General features: G+C 56.0%; 1 long non-coding RNA gene across 1 annotated transcript; it reads right to left on the bottom strand.

Moving 5' to 3' along the window:
- Positions 1-422: 422 nt before the first annotated feature.
- On the bottom strand, positions 423-7379 carry LOC139082191 (uncharacterized). Its single transcript, XR_011537937.1, has 3 exons — positions 7250-7379; positions 4191-4302; positions 423-1285 (listed from the first exon to the last, which is right to left on the bottom strand). It is a non-coding gene; the product is annotated as an uncharacterized lncRNA (long non-coding RNA).
- Positions 7380-11102: the final 3723 nt, after the last annotated feature.

Raw genomic sequence — 11102 nt, 5'->3', positions numbered from 1 at the left:
TGCAATGAGAAGTAGTGTGAGGCAGAGCTGAATCTCAGCCAACCTCCCTGAAAATAAGTGACTATTGGGCTTTGGGGTTGTTTGTTATGCAGCCTTCTTGTGGCAATAGCTAACTGATATACCTGTCCTTCCAGAGACCAGGGTAAAGCACTGAGCACTCGGTAGGTGCACAAAACATGGCGAGTGCTTACTGTTTGGTTACCAGTTGGGCCTTGCTGGCAGGCACCATAAAAAATTCGAGAATATCAGACCTGGAAGAGCCTTTGAAGGAGTATGGAGGGACAAACTACCCAGACTGGAGCTGTGACTTGCCCGCGGTCACATGGGGAATTTGTGGCAGAGTTTAGACTAACACTCAGGGCGGGTGGCTCCCCAACACAGTGAGCTGACTTCCCCGCTTCCTGTGGGCCAGCCCCATGATAACCACTGCTTCCTCCTGCTCCTGCCCTGGCCACATGTGTGAGCTCTGTGTCACTGTGCTGGGATTTTGATGGATGTGAAGTGGTGGAAAGGGAGGAGAGGCAGGAAGGCAAGGCAGGAAGAAGGTTCAGCCAGAGACAAGACCCCAGATGCAAGCGGGGGTGTTCCATTTGCACCCTTGTCTCCCTCTGGTGCCAAATGCCCTGTGGTGGGACCCACAGGCCAGGCCCCAGGCTGTGGGCCAGCTTCTGCAGCCTGGTCTGGGAGGGGAGCTTGTTCTCAGGTGCAGGAGGCCTGAAGACTGCCTCACCTGTCATCATTAACCTCTGGCTCCCCACATGCCCCTGGGAACCCAGTACAGACAGCCATGGGCTGGAGGAAGTCTGGGAAAAGGATGAGAGCCAGGGTTCAAGGGAGTGGGGGGGGCCTGCTCTTCTTTGATCTTTGCGTCCCAGTGATGTCACTCCCAGCTACAGGGCCTGGAGAGGCACGTCTGCACACTGCAGGGCCCCTTGGCTCAGAGTGGAACCCGCTTCTGAGATTCTTGCTAGGGGACAGCCCATGAATCTCCCCATGTGGCAGGAGCTGGAGAAGAAGGGAGGGCTGGGACAAGGATTGAAGGGGCTCCTGAGTCCACTCCAGAGAAAAGCTGGGCAGAAGAGAGTGGAAAGCGCACCAATCGGGTAGTCAGCAGACTGGGATTCGGCACCAACTTTGCATTTTATTAGTAACCGATAATAAGTCACTTGCTGTTGCTGGGCCTCAGTCTCATTCCGTCAAATGGCCGTGTGGGAAGAACTGCCATAGAGGGTGCCTCCAGCCTTGATATCCCGGATAGTATTGGGGTTGGGCATTTCCTGCATTCCTATGGAATAATAACAACAATAGTTCCCATTTATCCAGCCCTCAGCATGTGCCAGACCCTGAACCGAGCTCCTGCCGTGTTAGCTCAGCCCAGGCTCACAGCCATTCTATGAGGTAGGTCCTCTTACTGTCTCCATTTGACTGAAGAGGACACTGAGGCTCAGCAAGACTCAGTAACTCCCTTGTGTCCACACCGCTTGTCCCCGTGGAGCCGTGGTTGGAGCCCGGGCTGTCTGGCTTCAGAGCCCGCACTCCTGACCTCTCTGCTGTGTCTCCAGGGAGACACTCAGCTCCTCCCTGGTCTCTTCCTCCCAGGACCCCTCCTGGTACACCTCCTCCATCAAACACCTCCAGGCTCCAGTCTGCAAGAACCCCGGATGCCTGGAAGAAATCCCTTCAACCACGGGGATGAACACACTCTAACCACCATCCTCCCTGGGCTCGGCCCCCCACGATGCCACCTGCCTCTGGTGTGTGATCTTGGGAGAAATGGAATGTCCCACTGTCAGGAGGACAACGTGACAGCCTGGCTGGGGACCTAAGACCAACTCAGCACAGTCTGATGCCTTCTTCATCCTCGGATTTGTGGGGCCCAGCCCAGTGCCTGCCATGCAGTGGACGCTCTGTGAGTACTTGCTGATTGCATGCTGGGGTGATGGAGTAGCAGATACAGCAGGCAAAGGCCCACGGGTGCCCTCACTAGGCCGGAAACTGCTGCTTTATTCCTGTCCCTGAGCTCCCATAATTCAGGAGACAGGGAGCTACCAAGACCACAGAGATGAAGTGCCTCTGGGCCTCCACCCCACTGGAGGTCAGTCACAAACGTGGGAGAAGATCCTACCAGCACCTACTTCCTGGAAAGTCTTCCTCTTGCCTCTCCTTTGAGGCCACAGGCCCTTTGCATCTACTGTACCTTAATGAACCAACCAGGGAGTCGGAAGGTCTGCATGTGCCACACTAAGATGACTGCTGAGGAGAGAGGCACAATGGGGAGAAGGTGGCGGGTCTCCATGGCTCCTCTTGAAACCCCTGTGAGTCCATAGGCCAGGCATGGCAGGGTGGGGAATGTGGAGACCAGCTGCTGCCTGGTGTGACTGACTACAGTGGGGGACTGAGTCACAACATCCGCTTCACCACTAATGACACAGATGGCCTGTCAGAGCTGCAGTGACAAATGGGGACAGTAAGCCAGGTCCCCGTGTCACTCCCAGGGAGCCTCTGAACTCAAATCTGGCAAAACACGGGAAAACTTGGAGAGGTCAGGGCTGCATATAGGCTGAAGTGGGCTGGGGAGGGCCTGAGTCTGAGGGCTTCCCTGACCACCCTCAGTGTGTGCCCCTGCATGTGCCATGGAGCCTCCCTGGGCCTCAGTTCCCCTTCGTTCGTTTGTTCATTCATTCAGTCGTTCGTTCGGAGGTCACTGGTGAGCCGACAAGGGCAGGTTTGCTGTCCCCAGGCAGGCAGAGGTCAGGCTGCAGGGCCGCCCTGTGCTGGTATTACGCTCTATGACCTTGATCAGGTCACTTCCCATCTCCAGCTTCTCAAAATTCACTGTTCCTGGGAAGAGAGACTTTCTGAACTCTGGTTTATCAGGACCTTGAAAAGCCTTGATTTTATTCAGGGAGGCGTTGGCCCCACCCCGAAGTGTGCAGTCTGCGAATGCTCTCTCCAGCTCCTCTCCGGCCTCATCTGGGTCTTCCCCGTCACGTGACCCCCAGCCCCCCGAAGGTGACGTCCTGTCTCTTTGAAACCTAGCATCCTCGTGCCCTTTCCCTTCTTCAGATTCAAATCCTGCCCTTAGAAAAGGGCCAGATGGCTCCTTTATATTAAAGAGTAAATGACTGATATGGCTGAGGCTTTGCCTCTTGTTGAGGGTTGCATTTTGGGAAGGAAGCAAAGCCATCAGTGAGCTGAGCGATTAGAGGGTCCCTCGGGCACCAATGTACAAATGCAGGAGTTACTGTGGGTCAGAGGGACCTTCACAGAGCGGGGGGCCAGGACTCTGCGGACGCCAAGGCTCTTTAAGACCTGTCTTTGAGTAGATCAGCTCCTCAGGGCGCCCTGGCTCCACAGGACCCCAGCCCACCCCTCCTGTCTCTCTTGGACCCTCCTTCTGGTAGCACATATGGACCCCAAGAGGCAGCTGTTGCAGAGACTCCCGGGAACCCCACAGACCCACACTGGCTCCCGCCCTGCCCACGCCCCAGCTCTGAGCCACAAGTCCTGCTGGCCTTGAGCTCCTTTGTCCCTTTGCTCAGACCCACCTTCAGGGGAAGCACGTTCTTCCTGGGGTTTGGGAACCCTACAGCCTGATTCATGCGAGGAGCTCTTTAGTTTATATTCCCTTGGTCTTTCTACTCTTTAAAAAATAAAAGGGAAAGAAAAGGAAAAGTGGAAAGAAGGAAGGAAGGAAAGATGGAAGGAAGAGAGAAGGGAGAGATGGAAGGAAGAAAGGAAGGAAGGAAACTTGTGGTTTGGTCAAAAGAGTTTAAATGGAACTTTCTCTCCGTCTTCCTCTTCTCCCTTCTTTCCCCAGCAGCAAAGCACCAGGCTCTGCAATGAATGGGCAGGGACCCCTCTGGCTGTCAGAAGAGACAGGGACGCCGCCCTGCCTGGGGTGTGACTCAGGGCCACCAAGACCAAGGCCTCGGCCTCCTGCCCTCCATGGGGTGGACGTCTCATTTGGATGCGCTGACCAGGCCCAGGACGGGTCAACATGAGAGTCTTCACACGGCCCCCACCCCCGCCTCTGAGCGTTTCCTTGCTCCCGCACCTCACTTTTCATTCCCTGCTGTCCCCAAAAGTCAGAGGAGGGGGGAGAAGGCACAGTGTGCTCGCCATGCCCCACCACAGCCCTCTGTTTTTGTTTTCTTTTCTTCCCGCTGTGCGGTGTTCCCTCAGATCACCTTGTCGGGTGACTTGTGTGTTGCTGGCACCGGAATGTGAGCTCCATGAGAAGAGATGGGTCTTTCTCGTTCCCGCTGTCGCCATAGCACCCAGAGCTGTGCTGGCTCCGAACTAAGAAAATGCAAGGAGAGGGCGAGGAAGCCAGCTCACCCCACGACCCTGGGCTGCTGCTGCACCCCCAGCCCTCTGACCCCTCGGCACACATGCACCCACACATGCTCCTGCACACACTCAGACAAGCACACACAGTATGCACATACCGGACAGATCGAAAGGGGCTCTATTCTTCAGAGCTGCTGGGATGGGGGCAACAGGCTTCTGGGCACTGTGGGGAGAACCCTGAGGCCAGAGCCCTTCGCCAGGGCCCTGCCTGAAGAAGGGGAGGGCGACTCTGCTCTGCCACCCTCAGCATCCCTGAGCTCAAGGACAAAGGTGCAGGGCCATCTGAGCTGCCGTGGTGCTCCCCTGAGAGACTGACGGCCAGAGGCCGGGGAAGCGGGGACACCTGACCCTACCCCGCTGCACAGCCGACAAAACCTTTGGGGGCAGACTGAGGAATGCGCCCCAGATGGAGGGCAGGCAGGCAGGCGTGGTCAGCTCCCTGGCCCGCCTCGCTGCCCTTGGCTGGGAGGACAACATTGTTTGGAGGAGAAAGCGGAGTCTCTGCCAGAGCCAGTCTGGCCCGAATGGGGCTGGGGCTGGGCCCCCAGGAGCCCTGCCAAGAGGTGTCTGGGGGCCGCCACCTGTGAGCACGAGGGTGCTGGGGAGATGGAGGAGTCCTCCCAGCCATCCTTCCACAGGTCCAGGCCCCCCAGGCTGAGCCCACCGCCCACACGACCCTTTGTTCAGCGGCTCCCATAGCTCTCAGCATCCCCTGCGTCAGCGAGTTATTTCAAACCCTCCGGATGTCAATATTGAACACTAGTTTTTACAGATAGGGAAACTGAGGCTTAAATACGTTGTCATGTGCCCAGGGTCACATAGTTCGTGAAATGGTGGAATTGGGAGTCAAACCTGAGGTGGTGATGCCCCTTGGTCCCTTGTCCTCCCCTGTAAGTGCCTCCTCCTGTGGCAGATTTCACACCTGCGCTGCCCTGAGACCTGCTCTGGGCCGCCCCCTCCCCAGGCACAAGCTGAGGAGGTGGCATGGGAGAGGTGTCCACCCCTTCGTGCACCTGTGCCAGCCACATTGGGCCCAGAAGGTGGACGTGCTCCTCGGGGCCCAGCAAACATGTCTAATCCTGTCTCTCACCCAATGGACAGCAAGGTGCTGAAGGAGAGTCTCTCCTTCTGTGTCAGCACAGCATAGATTTCCTCTCAAGTTTTCCAGGCCCAGGAAAGGCTGCTGTTTAAGCAGGCAGACTTGGGCACAGCGAGTGTCCCGTTCCAGTCTCTCTCCTGCTGGACGCCACCTGACCCGCCTCACAAGGGTGAGTGGGCACGCCCCACGGAAAGGGCTAGGGCTTGGGGCTGGCACACAAATGCCCTGGAAGTCAGTGCGCCAGCGTCATTATCAAATAGCAAGGGGGCCCAGCGGAAGGAACGCCAACTTCCAAGCCCAGCTTTCTCCGTCACTGGCTGGGCCTCAGCTTCCCCGCTTTTCGAGTGGGGCAGATTTGCTAGATGCCCCTGAATGCCCATTCGGTTCTATTCTTCAGTGTCCTCCGGGCTGACCGAGGCCTGACCCCCCAGATAACATGTGTTCCAGCCCCTGTGAGCATCTGCTTTCCCACATTAGTGCTTTCCACACACGCTTTCCTCATCTCCACAGAGTGGGAGGGACGGCAGGGACCGGGAGTTCCTGCTGACAAACAAAACAGACAGATGTCCAGAGAGGTTATGTGACCTGCCCAAAATCACACAGCAGACTCAATGCCAGAACCCGGCTTTCCTTTCATTGCCTTCCAAGGGCCATAGTGGTTCATTTCAAATTGAGCAGCAGGAAAAGGAAGAATGGGGAGAAGAGTGAAATCAATCTGGAGAATGCAAGCGATGTTGGGGGCTGAGCAACATTCCCATCCCCTCTCCTCACAAGGCTTGCCAGCTATTTGGGGGAATGAGAGAAAGGCGGGCAGCAGGAGAGGCCCTGGGCCTGAAACCCAGCTTTCATCACAAGCAGTGAGCAGAGAGTACCTAATGACTCCAAGCTGTCCTGGAATATTCTCTCGGCGCTGGGGAGTTGCCGAGGAGTCTGGCTGCCGCGCACGGCAGCTGTGTGAACTGCCTGCCGGCAGCGATCCCGGCCACTGGGGACCACCAGCGACCACAGCCACGGGGCCACTGGCAGGGGGGCCAGGCGGTGAGAAGTTCCCTCTTTCCTGAGCCTAGATCTCAGAGCCAGCCCCACGAGCAAGAAGCAGGGCCGCATGGCCGAGGGGAATCAGGCCGCAGCTCCCTGTCCCTTCCCGCCAGCTGGCAGAATAGGCCTGGCCTCGGGTCAGAAGGGTACTCAGGGCCCTTCTCCCATCCCCACCAGGCAGACCTCATCACCAGGAGCAGTCCAGGCCATGAGGAGCCAAAGGCTCCTGTCTGTGAATGCCCCTCCCCACCCCTTCCTCCCACCAGCAGCTAAGTGCTTAGGCCTAGGTGCTAACCCCAGCTCTGCCATTTATGAGCTGGGTAACTTTAGGCAGATTACTTAACCACTCTGGGCAAGTTACTTAACCTCTGAGTCAAATACCAATCTCATAGGGTTATTGTGAGGATTAAACGAGTAAAGGGTTAACCAAGTCCGGGGCACAGGGCACTGGAGAAAAGGTGGTCGCTCTTGAATCAAGGCCCAGAAAAGGAGAAAAATTTACCCAAGGCCAGACACCTGGCAAGAGGCAGGACAGGGAACTGAACCGAGGACTCTGGAGGCGGCGAGTCCAGGGCACCTTCCTCCACAGTGGCTGCCAGGCGCACAGCCCCCTTCTGAGCAACCCGCCTCCGCCCCACTTCCGGCCTCCGCTTCCCCTTCCCAGGCTGCGCCATCTGCCCGGCTGCGCTCTGCCCGCCGCCTCCCGCCCCCACCTTCAGCCCCCTACGCCCGCCCCCGCCCCACTCCCTCTGCTCCCACCTGGTGCCTTGGCTCCGCCGTGTTTCTCTCGGAGGAGCTGCGTTAGCACCGCCTGTGTGCGAGCCTCCCCACCTCTGTTTACTGGTGTTTATCCGGTGGCGTCCTGTCTACCCTTCCAGCCTGGAAGCCAGAACTGCTTGTCCTGCCCCCTGGGTGCCATCCCCACTCCCTGGGGCTCTGACCTCTGCACACAGTGGGCGCCATGTAACGGCCACCGGCCAGCTGACATGGTGCCCGGTCTGGGCAGGGCTCAGTGGCTGACACAGGCAGGGATGGGAGGGCCCCAGAGAAAAGGGGGCTGTTTCTGGAGCCAGGGCCCAGATATTAACAGTCATAACATAATAACAGTCATAATAGAAAACGCCAGTTTCTGCTTCCTGCCGTGCAGTCCACGGAGGGCCCGGACTAACTGCGCTACGGCGCCTTCCCGCGAGGCCCTCTGCCGTGGCGCTGCCTGATGCAATTCTTGTCACTCCGATTTTTCAGATGAAAAGGTTCAGGAAAGTTCTCTTTGCTGGAGATCACACAGTTCTTGGGTGGTGGAGCCAGGATTCAAACCCAAGTCTTTTGGGGTCCAAATCACCAGCTTGTAATCACTGTACATACTCATTACCCACAGTGTGACCCACGCACAACCCGTGTCCACCTTCCCACCCTCCCACGCGGGATGCCCTTCCCACAGCCCAGCTGACTTCTCCAGGCGGGGAGTGGGTCCCAGCCGTCTCAGAGCCACCTACCAGGAAACCCGGGACCCAGTCAGCTAGCATAGCTGCTGCCATACACTCTGATATGCGACTAGTGAGAGTCTAAATGGATTCAGACTTTTAGAGGGCAATTAGGCAGAAGCTAGCAGAAATAAAAGAATGGCACATTCTTTGTCACAGAAATTCCTCTTCTAGAGAGTAATCACTCATGGGCACAACAGTACCAATACAGACATGTTTGCCGTGAGGGACCGTGGGCGGAGGGGTGCACATCCACGGATGTTCCCCTTGAGGGCCAGCGGGCGGAGGGGTGCACATCCGCGAATGTTCACCGTCAGGGCCCGCGGGCGGAGGGGTGCACATCCACGGATGTTCACTGTGAAGAAACTGTGGGCAGGGAGGTACACATCCACGGATGTTCGTGAGGACCTATGTGTTCATTAGTGGGAGCATGGCTATGTCAGCCCCCGTGCATCCACAGGGTGGCTATGAGGTGGCAGCTAAAATGAATGAGGCAGACTTATATGAACTGACGTGGGAAGCTCTCCAAGACATATGGTAAGCAGAGAAAAGCAAACTGCAGAACACTATGTGAGGTGCGTATATAAAACGCCCAAAACAAGTCCAAATGATACATATGCGTAAATGAAAGCCAACAAAACGGAGCGCCAAGAAAATGGAGCGCAGTGATACATACCCAACTGTAAACAGTAGTCCGCCGGGGAGAGAATGGGTGGGAGAGGGGGATGAAGCGGAATTGTTACCGATTACTTTGTGCATCTGTGTATTTTTTCTTTTGCTAATAACGTGTTCATAGTCCCCTCGTCTAATTAAAAAACAAAGCCAGACCCCAGGCCCAGGCTGCTGTCCACGGGCTGAGTCTGTAGAGGAAGCAGGCAGCGAGGGCGGATTTCTCAGGCTGCTGAGGGCAGTGGGGGCAGCTGAGGAGATGGCCCAGAAGTCGCTTGACCCTGTGGGAGGCCCCTGCGGTGTCCCCAGGGAAACTGCTGCCGGCGTTGCTCCTCAGGGCAGCTGCCTAAGAGCCCTGCAGTGGTCGAGTGCCCTACTCCCACTGACTTTGTGACCTTGCTGGCCTGACCAACCACTCCAAGATGGGCTGCTTGGAAACTATGATGCCCGTCTGGTGGATAAGGCAACTCAGAATCCCAGCCGACAGGACAGGGCCAGGGGGACTGTGGGAGCACGTGACCCCACAGTGGGACAGTGGGGAGAAGGAAGTGGGCGTCGGAACAATTAGGGTCGGCGTCCCTGCTGGAGGCAGGAAAGGGGCAGAGGCTCGTGGGAAGGACATGGAGGCCTGAGCCTGTGGAGAGCGTCCTGCAGCTGGACGGCCCAGCTCTGGAGCCGGGGCAGGTGACGAGCCACAGAAGGGGCCTTGCACTGCGATGTCAGGCCAAGTGTCCCTCGCTCTCCCAGGCCCTCACCACTGCCGTCCACCCCCTCCAGGAGACCCCCTTCCTTGCTTCACGGTTTCATGGCTCCTGGGAGCACTGACCCTGGAGTGGGTCAGAGCAGGTGTGAGCCTGCCTCTGCTCAGCTTTGCTGGCATGAGCAAGTCACCCACATCTCCTCGGCCAGAGAATGAGAAAGTCCAGTGCACGTCTCACAGGCCCATGGGGAGGTGACAACAGATAACATTAATAAAGCATCATTACGGTGCCTGATATGTAACTAGTGCTTGAGAAACATGCCGAGTGATTATTCCTGGGCACCGCTAACACCTGGGTGCTACAGGGGGCTTTTATTTTTTTTTAATTTTTTAAATTTTTTAAAGGTTGGCACCTGAGCTAACATCTGCGGCCAATCTTTTTTCCTTCTTCTTCTCCCCAAAGCCCCCCAGTAGGTAGTTGTATATTTTACTTGTGGGTCCTTCTGGCTGTGTTATGTGGGACGCCGCCTCAGCATGGCCTGATGAGCGGTGCCATGTCTGCTCCCAGGATCCGAACGGTGAAACCCTGGGCCGCCGAAGCAGAGCGCGTGAACTTAGCCACTCGGCCAAGAGGCCAACCCCAAGGGGTGCTTTTAAAAAAGGCTTTAAAGGCCACGGTCCAGTGGCCTAGTGGTTAAGTTCGGTGTGCTCTGCTTCGGCAGCCTGGGTTCAGTTCCCAGGCACAGACCTACACCACTTGTTGGCAGCCATGCTGTGGCAGTAACCCACATAGGAAAGAGAGAAAGATTGGCACAGATGTTAGCTCAGGGCAAATCTTCCTCAAACAAAAAGAGGAAGATTGGCAGCAGATGTTAGCTCAGGATGAGTCTTCCTCAGCAAAAAAAAGAAAAAAAAAAGGCTTCAAATCCAGCACTTCCTCAGACATCCTATTTTTTTTAATCTCCTAAAAACAAATTAATTTCCCCTTCATTTCCAAAAACAGGTTCACAAGCCCCTACCTAAACCCCTTGTGGCTAGATGTGCTTCAGAATTCATAACTTTTTGGATTTGAGAGAGAGATATATAAACACATCAATCTAGCACCCCAGAATCAAACATAGTGGTACTTTTGCAGCAAAACATGAATATTCATACCAAGGGGGATAAATAAATTCAATAAATGGTCTCATATCAGGTCAGCTCACGTTTTGCTGCCAAATGAGTTACAAAAAGCTTTGGTTCTCAGAGCTTCTAGGGGCTAGGAATTGTGGATTAAGGCTTGGGGGTCTGCTTCATAAATCCATGTACTCAGACTATTTTTCCACTCCCGAGGTACGTTGCCACACTGCAACAACTCCGAGAAGAAGGCATTTTTATCACCACTTTACTAAAGAGGAAACAGAAACTCAGAGAGGTGATGTGACTTGCCCGACATCACACAGCCAGCGAGTGTGAGTCAGGACTAGGATCTGGGATCTTAAGTTTCTTGGGAAAGCAGCTAAAAACAGGGCTCAGAAACAGCGGGCTGGAGGGCCTTCTGTCCTTCCCCTGCTTCCCCTTAGGCCCCGGGCCACCAGCTTGCATTCTTTCTCCTAGTCCGGCAGCCCACAGGACACGTGTGTGCCTCTCCTGGCTAGTCTATGCCGTGCCTGCCCATGGAGCCCCAGATGCTGGCCTCAGAGGTCTCCCTCTCCATTTGCGAGTTTCCAGGAATGATAGTAGGTAATGAAACTGTAACAGAGGGGAGCTTTCACCGTAC

The sequence above is a fragment of the Equus przewalskii genome, chromosome 1, assembly GCF_037783145.1.
Source record: "Equus przewalskii isolate Varuska chromosome 1, EquPr2, whole genome shotgun sequence".
NCBI lineage: Eukaryota > Metazoa > Chordata > Mammalia > Perissodactyla > Equidae > Equus > Equus przewalskii.
Note: the sequence above shows the minus strand (reverse complement) of the source record. Positions and strands in the feature narration are given on the sequence as shown.